This window comes from Lygodium microphyllum, chromosome 16 (genome assembly GCF_053477565.2).
Source record: "Lygodium microphyllum isolate KBCC chromosome 16, Lygodium_microphyllum_v1.1.10, whole genome shotgun sequence".
Lineage (NCBI taxonomy): Eukaryota > Viridiplantae > Streptophyta > Polypodiopsida > Schizaeales > Lygodiaceae > Lygodium > Lygodium microphyllum.
The window spans coordinates 24417745-24433703 of record NC_141150.1 but is presented as its reverse complement, the minus strand read 5'-3'; positions in this window follow the sequence as shown (position 1 = coordinate 24433703).

The following is a 15959-nucleotide window of genomic DNA, read 5'->3' as shown; positions in this document are numbered from 1 at the left end:
TTCATGAAAGGTTCTTTTCATTGCTCAAATTACTAGAAAGTCATCATTGCTAATTGCACATCTTAGCAAGGGAAATGTTTGTTAATTGCATGAGTTCGTCTGCAAGGAAAAAAAGGAAGATTAAATTGAATTGTACTGACTGAAAAATAAATTGTCACAAGGATAAGAAAACCGTGATGAGGTGATCAATATTACCTTCCAAAAGATAACCAAACCAATCTAAACTTAGAAATACCATGCCCGAAAAAAAATATGCCTTGGAAATAATTTAAAGACCAAAGAAACATTGATACCTTAAGCACTTGACTACTTTTCTTATTGTAGGGTCAATAAATTCGTAAAGATAAAGAACTAAGGTTTGTCCCTAAGGTTCTTAAAAAGAAACCCTAGGTTTGACATACGTCAGCTTAAAGAAACCTAAACAGATTATTTCAACGTAGGACGTGCACAGCAAGTTTGAAGTCATGTAGTCTTGTGACTGGTTCACAAGACGAAAGGGTAAATAACCTCAACAAGGATGGCAGATCCTTATGCAAGTTATCTTGCAAAAGGACGTATTCGTGAATATCCTTCTAAAATAGGGGAAGTTATAAACCCGAAACTAAAATATCTAATGAACTTTAGGGTTGACCAAGTTGGGTTAATAGGGTACGCCCTAATCCGGACTATAAAGGATCTCGCCAAGTTACAAGACACCTTGGGAATGAGTGCTGATACACTCAAAAGGAAAGAATAATTCCTTAACAGTTTGCCAAACAACACGGTTGTTTACTGGAAATGTTTGTGCTTGCTAGAGATTTTAGAGCACTATTTGAATTATGAATTACAAATTAAATAAATACCTATACTTCAGGTTAAAGGCATGAAGGGAGAGGTAGTTTCAGTTACCCCCGACTGCGTGCCTAACCCTAACCAAGGGGGTTGTGGACCGCGCCGGGAACGTGGACCGAAACCGCCGTGAGAGGTCTCTTCGTTGAGCTTTACTTGGAGCAGGAGGACGCTTGGGTGCCAGGGGGGCTCTGGCCATAAATCCCTCGCCTTCCGGGTCCTGCACAAGAGGCTAACGTGACTCGGGATTAGATCTCGAGGCCCGCATACTAGTTTATGGGCCAAAGCTTGGAATAATGATCCCTGCGGATTAATGGATAGCCTTCGGGCAGATTATGGACAAGCCTACGGGTGGAACTCATTGTATTTCAAAGATAAAATGATGAAATGTTAATAAAGAACTTGCTTGATATTGTTTTTCTATGTCACGTGATAAGATTACATGAAGGAACCAATGCTTAATGGATTAATTAAAGAAGTTGATTGTTATATGTCAAATCAATGTGTTAGATAATTACATAACTAAAAACAAACCAAGGAAAGTGCGGAGGATGGGTCATGGGTCCGTCCTACGGTTGGGTGGTCGTGGTTAGCTGGGAACTTTTCTCAAAAATCTCGAAGAATAGCGGGATGATCATCAAAATGAATAACGGAAGCAATGACCTAGAGTTATGTCTTACCTGATTTATGTTGTTTTAGGGGAACGAAATGGGACTATGCCTTATGGCAGAGAGATTGAGATTTGCATCCCTCTCGTTTCCCATTCTCCTTGAACCAAGTGCAGCGTGAATCCGCTTCGGACCTGGCGTTTCTGCGTAAAGTAGTTCGCTCGGGTCCGACGCTAGTTGCTATTAGTTAATCACCAGTTAGGAAAACCCTAATTCCGATCGATCCTAAGTGGGAACAGTCGGGATACTTCCGCTACATGGCAAACGCGGGAAGACCTAGATCGCAAATCCCGTAACATTCCATGGGAGTGCCGGGCGGAGCTTTCTAGACATCCTTTCCGACGGACTACTAAGACGTGTCCTAGATGATACTAAGAGGACACGTTACAACCTTGGATATTGTCAAAGAACGAGGATAAAATAGTGAAGGAACAAATATATAGCTTTCGAACACCCACAGGATATATGAGATGTCTCAAGGGAGCCTTCATAAAGAAAAAGAAAAGAGGTGTGGAGCAACTATCTGGTTTGAAGTCCCACAATTGGCACAAAATGATTCAAGTAAGGGTATCTCTAACCATGAATATAGTAATTAGTGACGTAACTATGTGTAAACTTTGGGGTATGATGACTTTTTCCTCAACTAATCATTTGCATCTATGAATATTGTTTACATTCAATTCATACTTCCTACTAGCATATCCCATTGTGTCTCCAAAGATGTACATGATATCATTTACAAGATGGGAGAGCTTGTGAGGTGTGTATACATTGTATTTTTTCATTATATATCTTTGAATTTCTACACAAAAATAAACAATTCTCAAATACATCTTGACAGATATGTGAGCTCGAAGGAAATTGATCCAAACACATTGCCAGATGCTCGAGTATTATCTATTGAGGTGGTTTGTTTGGTGGAGGAAATTTTTCCTCGATCCATTTTGACTACTCAATTACATTTACTCGTACATTTGATTGATGAGATTGCACTTTGTGGGGCAATTTATGTAAGGTGGATTTTTTTTCTTGAGTGCTTCATGAAAACCTTGAAAGATTTTGTGAGGCAAAAAGCACAACCTGAGGGAAGCATGGCTGAGGGTTGGTTAGTGCAATCATCCCTTGTTTATATCTCTGAATATCTTGCTGAAGTGGATCCCTCTCAATCACGACTATGGAAAGATGATGAAGACTTGAGGATGACCTCTATAGTACCTCAAGGAAAAGGAATGAGTAAAGTGCTAACAAAAGAAGAACATCGTAAGTTAAATAGTTTTTGTGTGCTCAATAGTGATGTTATGAGCAAATGGGTGACACTATATAATGAAGCAAGGGCAAGAAGAAAAAGCGAAAGACAAGAATTTTGCACTAGATATGGACGTAATGTCTCATTTCTAGATCATCTAAATGCGCTCCCACGTCATATTGACATAGATTGGTTACATGAGGAAATGGAGAGAATGGAAAAAGAGGAGGAAATTAATATATCTCAAGAAGAGTGGTAATACGCATGAGGTTGCTTATCAAAGGTGCGACATACTATCAATTAATTTGTTTCTATAAGTTTTATTTTATGTAAATAATTGACATGTTTGATCTTTTATCTTTTACTACTAGTGTACATTATTCAATGCACTTTGGTGAGAGGGTAAACATCTTTGAACTCAACGTATAGATGAAAAGAGAAATACCCAACATTGTGGTGTCCTTGCTCACTTTGAGGCTGCCAATGGTACCATGGAAGGTTATTGTGGCTTGATCCAAGATATTCTAAAGCTTGACTTCATACGATTCTTTATATATGTACTGGATGTGAAGTGGTTTAAAGAAGTGGTAACAAATGGTGAGCATTGCACAATCAGACGTCATCCAAGTGGTTTTGTAATCATTGACTCTACAAAAATTCACCAAAACAAGAATGACACATTAGTACTACCTCAACAATGCAAGCAGGTATATATGCAAAGGCTAATTTTTTTATATGTATACATGTGATACATATACACAATATAATAAGTACTTAAGTTTTTTGCTTTTTTTTTTCAAATACAAGTTGTGTATCATCCAATGGTAAACAATAACCGATGGTGGTATGTCATCCCTATATCTAATCGTTCAAAACCAATATATGGTAATATTACCGACATGGAGATAGCAGATGACAATCCAACAAATAATGATGATGTGCATAATGACACCATAATGGATGATATGCATGATATAGTACAAGATGAACCTTGCGATGATGTTCAAGGAAACGCAAAAGAAGACAATGATGTGATTGTCGATGATATTGATGAAGTTATTGAGCAATATAGCAACACATCTGATAGTGGGATAGACTTATTTGTTTCGTTACCTCTTGGTAACATAGACCTAGAAGTAGATAGTTTATGATCTCATTGAAGATGAGATGGATCATTCACTGTAACATACTTAATTTGCTTATTGATTCAATATATGTGTATTCCTAATTCTATGATTTTTATCATGCGCACACGTGCATACTCAAGAATCGATAGTCAATTTTAAAGCAAGCATTGAATTTTCCATAATAAAAAGGAAGTATCTTTTATCATCTTCAAGTACATAGAGAAATAATTATGAGATACATATTGCAATGCTTGCTACTAATTGTAAGGTTTCTGTCGCTTGCCGCTAATTACTTATATCAAGCTTGTCAACTGGAGGAACTGCCATTCATTAGAGAGCAATGAAAAAGTAATTATTAACTCTATTTTTTTATTTCAATGATTCAATGTGTATTCTTAATTCTATGGTTTTTATCATGCACACATGTGCATGCTCAAGAATCAATTTCGGGTAGTTAAATAATTATTAAATTTGATTTTTTTAATTATGTGAATTGCTACTTTTAGGTGGTTAAATAATTGTGCATCTGCTAGCGCATCTATATTAGCATCTATTTGCGCGGATATATAGACGCAAAATTCTCGTCTATTTACACGCAGGTTTACACGCATTTACAGACGCTCTGATAGACGCGCTCGACTTTGCGCGTCTAACGTGCGCGTCTATGTCTCGTTTCTGTTGTAGTGCTACTTGGGAGACTTTCCAAAAGAAATTTTTGTAGAATTTCCTTCCTCCTCAATTCCACGAAAAAGCCATCAAGCAATGGGATCTTCTACAACAAAGGGATCGCGAACCTATTTCCCAATACACTAAATGTTTCTGAAATGCTCTACTGCAACTACATATGCTCGAAGATGTACCTGAAGCAACTCATAAACGCAAGTTTATGTCTAGCCTACTTGAACATTTCTATGCAGAAGTCAATATGTTCAAGCTAACAACCCTTGAAGATACAATTTCCTTGGCCCATGACACTGAAGACAAAATTCACGGACGAGACAAGCGACCACAACAATTTCCAACTAATGGTAACTTTGCTTCCAAACAATTCAATTCAAATTTTCGAAGATTCAATCAAAGTCATTTTCTTCCATCTTCATTCCGTAAATCTTGGACACGACAACCTGCCTTGCCATCAAACACAAATCCAAACCCTAAGCCATCTCCACAGTCAAATCCCAACATTCCTAAACTTCCTGCCATTACCAATAATGTATCCAAAGCAAAACCCATAGTTTGTTACAAATGTCATCAACTGGGACATCTAGCGGTCAATTGTCAATCTAAAAAGCCATCCGTCCATACCAATTATCTGGGAGCAATAGAAGATGAAGAACAAGAGGAAATGCCGGACTTTACGGAAGATGATGACGACATTGGTACTACTTTGGATACTTTGCCAGGTATGCCAACTCCCCATTCCTTATTAACAATGAAATGTTTTGTGCATGGTAAAGAAAAGACTATTTTACATGATGATGGGAGCACACATGACTTTATTTCTGCAAAATTAGTCAAAGAATTGAATTTACAAACTATTTCTACACATTATCGCATCAAGGCTGCATTCCTAGGTACGAGATATAATGGAACACAAGAGGTGCATAATTTAGAAATTAAAATTGGTATTTATATTGAACGAAGAAATTTCTTAGTTGTACCTTTGCAGTCTAGTGACATTATCTTAGGAATGCCTTGGCATCATCAATACAATCCTGATATAAATTATTCTACGCATTCAATTAAAATTTATTTTCAAGGAAAACAAATCACAGTGCATGGTATGCATGCTTCCAATAATTTTCCACTGCTTACTCATACTCAGGCTAAACATGCATTATGTAAAAGTAGCAAATCTTATTTAATATGGGTCAATGAACTTCAAGATAAAGAAAACCAGATGCATCCTAGGCATACACAATTTCTTGCCCAATTCCAAGATTGTTTTGCTGTTGATCTACCACCTGGATTACCACCTTTACGTCCTAAAGATCATAAGATAGATTTAATTCCTAGAATACAACCACCATGTAAAGCACTATATAGACATAATCAAATTGAACAGAAAGAAATTTAAAACCAAATAGAATAATTTCTTAACAGAGGATTATTTAAACCTAGTAGTTCTCCATTTAATACATCTTTCTTATTACTGAAAAAGAAAACTAATGCTTATCGCATGTGCATTGATTATCGTGCCCTAAATAAAATTACTGTCAAGAATAGATACCCGATTCCTAGGGTAGATGATCTTATGCATAAGCTACAAGGATCTGCCATATTCAGTAAGATAGATCTTAAATCCGGATATCATCAAGTAAGATTGGACAAATCTGATATATTCAAAACTGCATTTAGAACACAATTTGGACACTATGAATTTCTAGTTATGCCTTTCGGTTTAACTAATGCACTAGCCACATTCAGTCGTATGATGAATCACATATTTTTGAAACATCAGCATTGTATCATTGTTTTCTTTGATGACATATTAGTTTTCAGTAAAAATGAGAATGAGCATTATGAACATTTGTCTTTAGTTTTTAAGTTGTTAAAAGACAATCAATTATATGCTAATCTAGAAAAGAGTGAATTCTTCCAAACAGAAATTGAATATCTAGGACATATTATTTCATCAGAAGGTATTAAAGTCGACCCTAGAAAGATAGAAGCAATTTTAAATTGGCCCATACCCAAAAATATGTATGAATTACATTCTTTTCTAGGTCTTGCTAGTTTTTACAAAAAATTTGTGAGGAATTTCTCATTACTTGCATTACCTTTGACAAGACTTTTAAAGAAGGGTATTGTGTATAATTGGTCTGACAATCAACAAAAATCCTTTGATTTGCTAAAACATGCTTTAACTCATGCTCCTGTATTAAAATTACTTGATTTCAATAGACCATTCTTCTTAGTAGTTACGCTAGTGGATCTAGAATAGGAGCAGTCCTTATGCAAGATTCTCATCCCATAGCCTACTCTAGTTGTAAACTCAAACCATCTGAACTTAAATACACTACCTATGGCAAGAAATTGTTAGTTGTAGTACAAGCCTTACGTCAATGGAAACATTATTTAATGGGATCTGAATTTATGATCAAAACTGACCAACAAAGCATTAGACATCTCCTTAGTCAACCACAAATATCCGACCGACACATTAAATGGGCTGCTTTTATTCAAAGTTTTCATTCCCTTATACAATATCAACCTTGAAAAGAGAATGTGCTTTGAGTAGATAATCGATAATTCAAAATATTTATGTGATATCATTTGATTCCCTCATTCCTATGAAAATAACTTATCACCAAGATCCTACTTTTCAAGCTAATTGAAATAAATTAGTTGCAAATAATTGGATTCCTATTGATTCACTATCTTATACTAATGGATTTATGTTTTATGAAAAAATATTATGTGTGAGTGTTCCATTTCGATCATTTGTTTTGCATGAAATTCATTATCCTCCATATCAAGGTCATAAAGAAATTATATCTACTTTGCATACATTGATTGAAGATTTTTATTGGCCACATATGGACACTGATGTATCTAACTTTGTATCTGAATGCTTAATTTGTCAACGAGTTAAAAGACACCATGGTAAACAATATGGTTTATTAATTCCATTATCCATTCAATCACGACCATGGGAACAGATTTCAATGGATTTTATCACTGGTTTACCTAACACTAAAGCTAACCATGATATGATTTGGAGTGTTGTAGATAGATTCAACAAACAAGCATATTTTATTCCATGCAAGAAAACTTTAACTGCATCTCAAGCTGCTCAATTGTTTTTTAAAATTATTTTCACTAATCATGGTTTACCAAAAGTCATTATTTCTGATCGTGATTCTAGATTTTGTAATAATTTTTGGATTACTTTATTTGATAACTTAGGAACAAAGATTGATTTTTCATCTGCATTTCATCGTGAAACAAATGGTCAAACAGAAGCTACTAATAATACTATTTTAGATCTTTTGCATGCTTACACCATTTCAAAACCACACACATGGGATACATATCTACATTTGCTTCAGTTTGCATATAATAACACACCACATACAACTACAAAGAAAGCACAATTTGAAGTTATCTATGGATATCGATTACCTACACCTGTTACATCATTATGAAACAAAATTCAAACTGCTGATGATATTGCTAACATACATGCTAATATTTTTTATGAAGTTAAAGATATGATTGCCAAAGCCAAGCAATCATACACAAAACAAGTAAACAAGAAAAGACATGCTATGAATTTTAAAGTTGATGATTATGTTTGGTTACAAATTGAAAAACGCATATTACAAAGTAGAGATAAACACCCCGTTGTGAAATTAGCACCTAGATTTTATGGACCATTCAAGATCATACACAAAATCAATGACAATGCATTTAAACTAGAACTACCACAACATTGGAAAATCCACAACATCTTCCATATCAGTTTATTACGACCTTTTAGAGGCCAATTACCTGTACACCCTGTCTATGAAAACCCTCCTTTGCTAGATGATGAAACTAAAATCCTTGAGCCTGAAACTATTATAGATACTCACTTTATGACCACTAGAACTGGCCGTAGATATTCTAGATATTTGGTCAAGTTTAAAAATCATCCTATTGAAGAGGCCCAATGGATGCACGCTAGAGACCTAAGTGCTTTCCCCACAATGTTAGCTCCATATTGAGCTAATAGCAATTGAGGACAATTCCTACCCACCCCGGTGGGATAGCAATTGAGAACAATTTCTATCCCACCCCGAGGGTATGATGCCAGGAGGCATATTCCACGGTGGATTCCATGAGGTTTTGCGGTGGATCTGTAAAATTTTACTATTACCGGGGCTCATACACAAAGTAGATTCTTTGTGCGAAAAGTCGATGGGGACACGTATCATTTTCAGGCGTTTTGTTAATTTAATGTGTAGGTGGGTGATTCCATAGCGGGTGATTCCGTAAAATACATATTTAAATTAATAAACATTTATGAGTTTAGAGTGTGAACTCGTAATAAATTAAGATTAGGATTGATTTCTAACCAATTTATTTTTGTAGCTAAAGACTGTTAGGTATTTACTTTTTTCGGTTTAATTGTATTATTTTTCTAATAATTGTGAATGCTTCAGTTGATGTGTAGAGTAAGCAGCGGTAGCCATGGGAAGCATTGGAGGATAGCGTGTATTCAAATTATTATCAATATTTTATGGTCGCATATCTTAGGCATGGCACCTATATTTTGTCATGCTTATTTATTAAAGCACTTGATATTTATTTATTATTTTTGTATGCGCATGGGCGCACGATTTAAATACTTGTATTGGACATTGTATTTGGGTACCGCCTGACTTCTTGGGCACCCAATAGCTTTAATTCTTTAGTGGCACAAAAGTAAACACAAAAGCTAAAGCATGCTATTTTGTAAATTGGGCTATTTCTTGAGATTGAAGATGAATAATATAAAAAAATACATGCTTTGTGGAGCGCTCACACAAGGCATGACGGGAGATTGCACCCAATTGGTCTCTTGTTCATGTCGTGCAAGATTTCTTCATTGGTTTTTGTGTAAAAAGTAGAGTTCTTTTGTTCTTGGGGACCTTATGATGCTCACTATGCGCGTATACGGCAAGCGATCTGTGCACCACTAACAAGAGTCTTAGACAATTTTGGCATCATCATGGCCAAAATAGTAAGTGGACGTACTGATGCACCATCAATTGTGCACCATGGCATACTCTCTCTACACCATCCCCTTGTCGATTCTTAAATCGGGTGTGAGCTATGGGTTTTATCATTATTTTCTCGAATGTTGTTAGTAATGGGGTGAGTGACTGTTCTTTCATTCAATTTGAGTGATCGTACGGTGAGTGCAATATCCCTCGCCATTACCAAATTTCTTGCAATTCCTTCAACCAGCTACCTCCCTGAGTGCTGTCGCATAGTCCCTGCCACAAATCACAAAGACCATGAGCTGTAAAGACACCTTGTTACCTCCTGCAGCCGACAACGATACAAGTTGCAACCTCGAGAGTCGACATTCCTCCTCCGCAATATGGGCCAAGTTTTTCTAACCCTACGCCTTCTGTTTCTCAGTGACAGTTATGTCTTAAGTGTGGGTATCAAGATTGTGGGAGAGAAGGAAGGACTCTCGCTTGTGTTAGAATATCAAGCTCATTTAGTGTGTGTTGACCGACATGAGCTGGACACAGCTAGTCTAGCCATAGTAGTTAGATACATTAAATAAGTCGGTGCCTTTGGTGTGAATGGTCTTATGACCGTAGGTTGTATCTTTCACTATTTGAGTGTGGTATGGATAATAGAGTGTGAGAGAGGAAGCTTGTTGCTTCACTCTGTCTTTCCTCAATCTGCCTCTTTGAATTCGAACATGGTATCAGAGCCATGAATTAAAAAAAAGACTGGGTGCCTGGGAGTGTTGCATTGGACTTCAGGAGCTGAAGTCAGAGAAAAGGTTATTCTTCTTCAAACAGGCTGAAGCCATTGGACAATGGAAGGTATGAAGTGTATAGTGGTATGCTTAATGATCAATGGCAGTGTCAAAGGCTTGTTTGTAGCCTTGAGAGGGATGTATTGAGCACCTTAGAGTGCTTCATCGCCCTGGTTAATAGAATCGTGAGCTGTGCTGCCCATCCAACTAGTCTGCGTTGTTGCGCCTGGTTCATATCCATGTCCTACAGCTACTAAATGAGGCATCATGCATATTGTACATGCTCTAAGCAGTGTATGCTGACCCTGGGTGTGACCTTGAAGGTCTGATATGTTAATGGAAGCTTGGGTGATGAGAGGCATGGACTGTTATGCAGGTATACAGGTCTGAAACTGAGAGTACACTGCTGAATACAGTGATTTACATCACTATTTTGATCCTGAAGAGCACTTGAAGCTCCCTAATAGGCTGGGAAGATTGCATTACAGACAACACAAGTCAAGAAGTCATATGTACTTGATCTGAAGTACTTGAGCTAAATTTTCTCAGTAAAATATTCAGATCTGAGAACTGTTCACTGCTGAAAACTGTCATGTATTGTCAGTGATAAGCATTAGATACTACTGATGCAATACAGGTCATTTCTAGAGCTCTATCACCTATGAGAGCTGTCACATACATGTTGGATGTATAGAGGCTTGAAACATTCAATGAGTATCATTGAAAACTGAAGTCTGGAGCTGAAGTGAATGCAGATATATTGTCTTGGTCAAGTACAAATGGTTCATGAGGTTTTATGCTTTGGTCAGTGAAAACAGGTTGTCTATGTATACCTAGATGCTCATGTATTGACCTCGCCATTACGAAGTAAATGTATGACATGATCGGGAGACAATTTGGGGCTGATTGGAACTTGATATGCTGAACTTTGGTTGATTGTAACTTGCAATTGAATTTGTTGACACTTGTATGTGCTGGTTATGCACTGTTCTGTGTCTCTATGCTTATGTCTGAAGTGGCATATGCACCAGCAGTCAACTAAGCAGTTTTGGAATATGCATTACGTGTATCCAGGTGGAGTTTGACTTTGGAAAGGTTGCTGTAATTGCAGTTTACAGGTTTGGACTGCATGTTTTTGGACCCTGGTAGTGGGTCTACAGGAGTTAAATTTGAACCGAACATCAGGCATATGTATTGGCAGTTGTCTTTATGAGTTGGATCAACCGATTGTGACTTTGTTTGGGCTGATATTTGACTGAAATTTACTGCTTTTTTTCTGCAATTAATTGCAAAAAATTGTCATAAACAGTTCCGGGCTGAAGTTGAACTGTTAAGAAGATCTTGGTTTGCAGGTAGCCAGGCAAGGTCTGCAACATGGCAAATGCTGATAGAACTGATAATGTAACCCAGATTGTGGGAGAAAAGCTTGATAGCAACAATTATGCAATATGGAAGTTCCGCATGGAGAACTTTCTGATAGGCAAAGGATACTGGGACTTAGTGACAGGTGTTGAGGCTGAACCTGAAGTTCCAGATAGGAATCCTACAGCTGATCAAAGACGAGCGCATCGAGCTTGGACGGAAAGAGCTCGCAGAGTTTTACATTGGCTGTCATTATGTATCTCGGATGCTATGGTGATGCAGATCATGAACTGTAAATCCCCAGCAGATGCATGGAACATATTGGTCAGGTACTATGGCACAACTACGAGTGCCAGGAAGATACAACTGAAGCAAAAATTCAACAACATAGAGAGGAAGAACAGATCCATACAAGACTATGTCACGGAGATTAAAACCTTAGCAGATCAGCTCGCATCTGTTGGCTCACAGGTAGAAGATGAGGATATGGTTGCAGTGACCTTAAATGGCTTGGGTCCGGAGTACAAGTCTTTTGACACTTCAGTATCTGTGCGGGCTGAGATGCCTGATTTTAATGAGCTGGTTGCATTATTGATTCATGAAGAGGTAAAGCTTGGCTTAGCTACAGGGTCAAGCAGCTCAAAGAATAAGGATGCAGTTTTTTATTCGAATCAGTGTGGTCGTGGTAGCCGTGGTAGAGGCTATGGATCTGGCAGAGGAGGCCAGCAGAATGCATCCTATAGTAATAGCAATCAGCAATCATCAAATGCAAGAGGTAGTGGCAACTTTCGAGGCAGGGGGAGATCGAACTCCCGTGGTAGAGGCTCATGGCAGCAGCAGCGTCAGTCAGACAATCCAAATAAAGATAAGGATTTTCACTACTGCGGAAAGTATGGGCATATTGCAAAGGATAGCTGGAAAAAGCAGGGAAATCAGAAGGGCAAGCAGCATGGACATTATGCTACGTCCAGTCAGGAAGATGACTCTAGTGATAGACTGTTTGCCATGCAATATGTCAAAGATAAGGCTGATGAAAAATCATCTGATGATGTAGTGTGGTACATTGACTCGGGGGCGTCGAATCACATGACCCCTCATGGTGATTGGTTCACGGATATGGTGGCTGAAAAGCATGGCTATGTATGCACAGGTGATGACACGCAACATAGCATTGAGCATAAAGGCAAAGTGCCTCTGGTTGTACATGATGGCAGGAAGAAGAATCTTCATGATGTTTTTCATGTTCCTTCGATTACGAAGAACCTATTGTCTGTGGGCCAAATGACAGAGCAGAACTTGCAGGTTCGCTTCAATAAGCATGGCTACTTTATTGAAGAGTTTGGCAATGGATGTAAGTTGATCGCGAAAGGCCACAGAAATGGAAGAATGTTCACTCTTGATGCTACACTGCCAGAGCTGAATTCCGCTATGTTTGCCCAGGATTCTGGCACTATCAGGGACTTAGAGATTTGGCACAAGAGAGTGGGGCATGTCAATTTGCAGAGGCTGCAGACCATGCAGAAGAAGCACCTAGTAACAAGGTTACCTAGATTCCAATATTCAGATATTGGTCATGTATGCGAGGCTTGCCAGTTTGGTAAGCAGTCACGATTGCCGTTTGTCAGGCATGTAAGACAGAGTACACGACCACTGCAGTTAGTGCACTCTGATGTTTGGGGACCAGCTCATAATGCATCTATGGGGGGTTCCAAATACTATGTATCTTTCATTGATGACTACAGTCGATATACCTGGCTTTACATATTGAAAACAAAAGATGAGGTCTTTGGTGTTTTTCAGAAATTTAAGGCACAGGTTGAGAAGGAATTTGAGTGTTACATCTCTTGCTTGAGATCTGATAGCGGTGGGGAGTATGTCTCCAATGAATTTGCTGATTTTTTGGCTGAAAATGGCATTCGTAGGCAGCTAACCTGCAGCTACACTCCGCAGCAAAACGGAGTAGCTGAAAGGAAGAACAGGGTTCTGATGGAAGCTGCTAGGGCCATGATGAATGAGAAGCATATGCCGCTTTACTATTGGGCAGAGGCTGTTGTGACAGCCGCATATATTCTGAACAGGACTCCCAGTGTAGGCATTCATGACATGACACCGTTTGAGAGGCTCTATGGCTATAAGCCGGATGTAAGACACATGAAGGTCTTTGGCTGTCTTGCTTATGTGCACATTCCAGATGAGAAAAGGAAAAAACTGGATCCCAAAGCGCATAAGAGTGTGTTCATTGGATACTCGCAGGAGAAGAAGGCATATAAATGTTATGATCCCTCTACCAGGGAGACTTTGGTAAGCAGGGATGTCATCTTTGATGAGCTGGGCTCTTGGTATGTCTCACCAATTGCAGTACCATCCGATCTGCCTTCCACTCATGTCTCTACAGTTGATATGCAGCAGAGCACTGCTATGACAGGACCTATCAGTCAGACAGTATCCCCATGGACAGGGAGATTGAGGAGCTCACCGTCCACTGACACGGGCATGTCAGTGAGGGGGAGACATGATGTCTTGGACAGCAAAGGAAAAGAGAAAGTTATTGAGGATGGTATGATGACACCTGGCAGAATGACTTCGGGCTATGAGTCTAGTGATACTTTAGACAGTGAACTTGGTATTCCGACTGTCTATACGCCTGGCACGAGGCAGAACAGGTACATTCCGCCTCATGAGAGAGGTGAATCAAGTAGTGCACCACAGCCTAGACGATCGCAGAGGGTCAGATACCCTGTTGACAGGTTGACGTACTCTGGTTATTCTGCAAAGCATTATGCATACATGACAAAAGTGATGGAGATCAAAGAACCAGGTACTTATGCTGAAGCAGCAAAGGATGAAAATTGGTGCATGGCTATGGACGAAGAAATGAAAGCCTTGGCTGAAAATCAGACTTGGGATTTGGTACCACTGCCTGAAGGGAAAAAGCCTGTTGGCTGCAAATGGGTTTATAAAATCAAATGTAAGTCTGATGGCAGTGTGGAAAGGTACAAAGCAAGGCTGGTCGCTAAAGGATATGCTCAGCAGTATGGCTTGGATTATGATGAAACATTCAGCCCGGTTGCAAAAATGGCAACCATACGAACTGTTATTGCCTTGGCTGCTGCAAAAGGCTGGAAATTGCAGCAGATGGATGTTAAGAATGCATTCCTCAATGGAGATTTAGCAGAGGATGTATACATGGTTCAGCCGAAAGGGTATGAGCACCCTGATTTTCAACATTATGTGTGCATGCTGAAAAAGGCACTGTATGGGCTGAAGCAGGCTCCGAGAGCCTGGCATGCTAGGATCAGCAGTTACTTGCAGAGTCTTGGATTTGTTGTTGGCAGGGCTGATCACAGCCTGTTTACAAAGAAGACTGACAGTGGCTTGGTAGTGCTGGTCATATATGTTGATGACCTGATAATCACTGAAGATGATGACATGGGAATTCAGCATGCTATGAAGATGCTGAAATCTGAATTTGACATGAAAGATCTGGGAGATCTGAAGTACTTCTTGGGTATTGAGGTTGTACCAGCTGAAAATGGCTTATGGCTGATGCAGAAGCACTATGCCATGGAAATGCTTAAGAAGTATGGCATGGCTGAATGCAAACCACTGGATACACCTCTGGACCAGAATGTAAAGCTAGACATGAACACTGGGGCTGAAGTAGAAGATGTGACTATGTACAGGCAGATGGTCGGAAGTCTGATTTACTTGACCATCACTAGGCCTGACTTGAGCTATGCAGTAGGGCTGATAAGCCAGTTTATGCAGAAGCCGAGAAAGCCGCACTTGGATGCAGTTAGACGCATCATGAGGTATGTTAAGTCTACTGTAGACTATGGGCTGTTCTATATCAGAGATAAGCCCTTGATACTCATTGGATACACAGATGCAGATTGGGCAGGATGCTCAACTGACAGACGATCTACGAGTGGCTATGCCTTTGGCTTTGGTAGCGGCATGATCAGTTGGAGCAGCAAGAAGCAGCCTACGGTTGCTTTATCTAGTACTGAGGCAGAGTACAGGGGGGCTGCATTGGCAGCATGTGAGATTGCTTGGCTGCTCAAGCTTATGGCTGACTTGGATATTCAGGTTGATGCTCCAGTGAAACTGTTATGTGATAATCTGAGTAGTGTACTCCTGGCCATGAATCCAGTTTACCATGCTAGGAAAAAACACATAGAGGTACACTACCACTTTATTCGTGAGATGGTCCTTGCAGGAAAGGTTGATCTTATGTATGTGAGGACTGATGAGCAGGTAGCAGA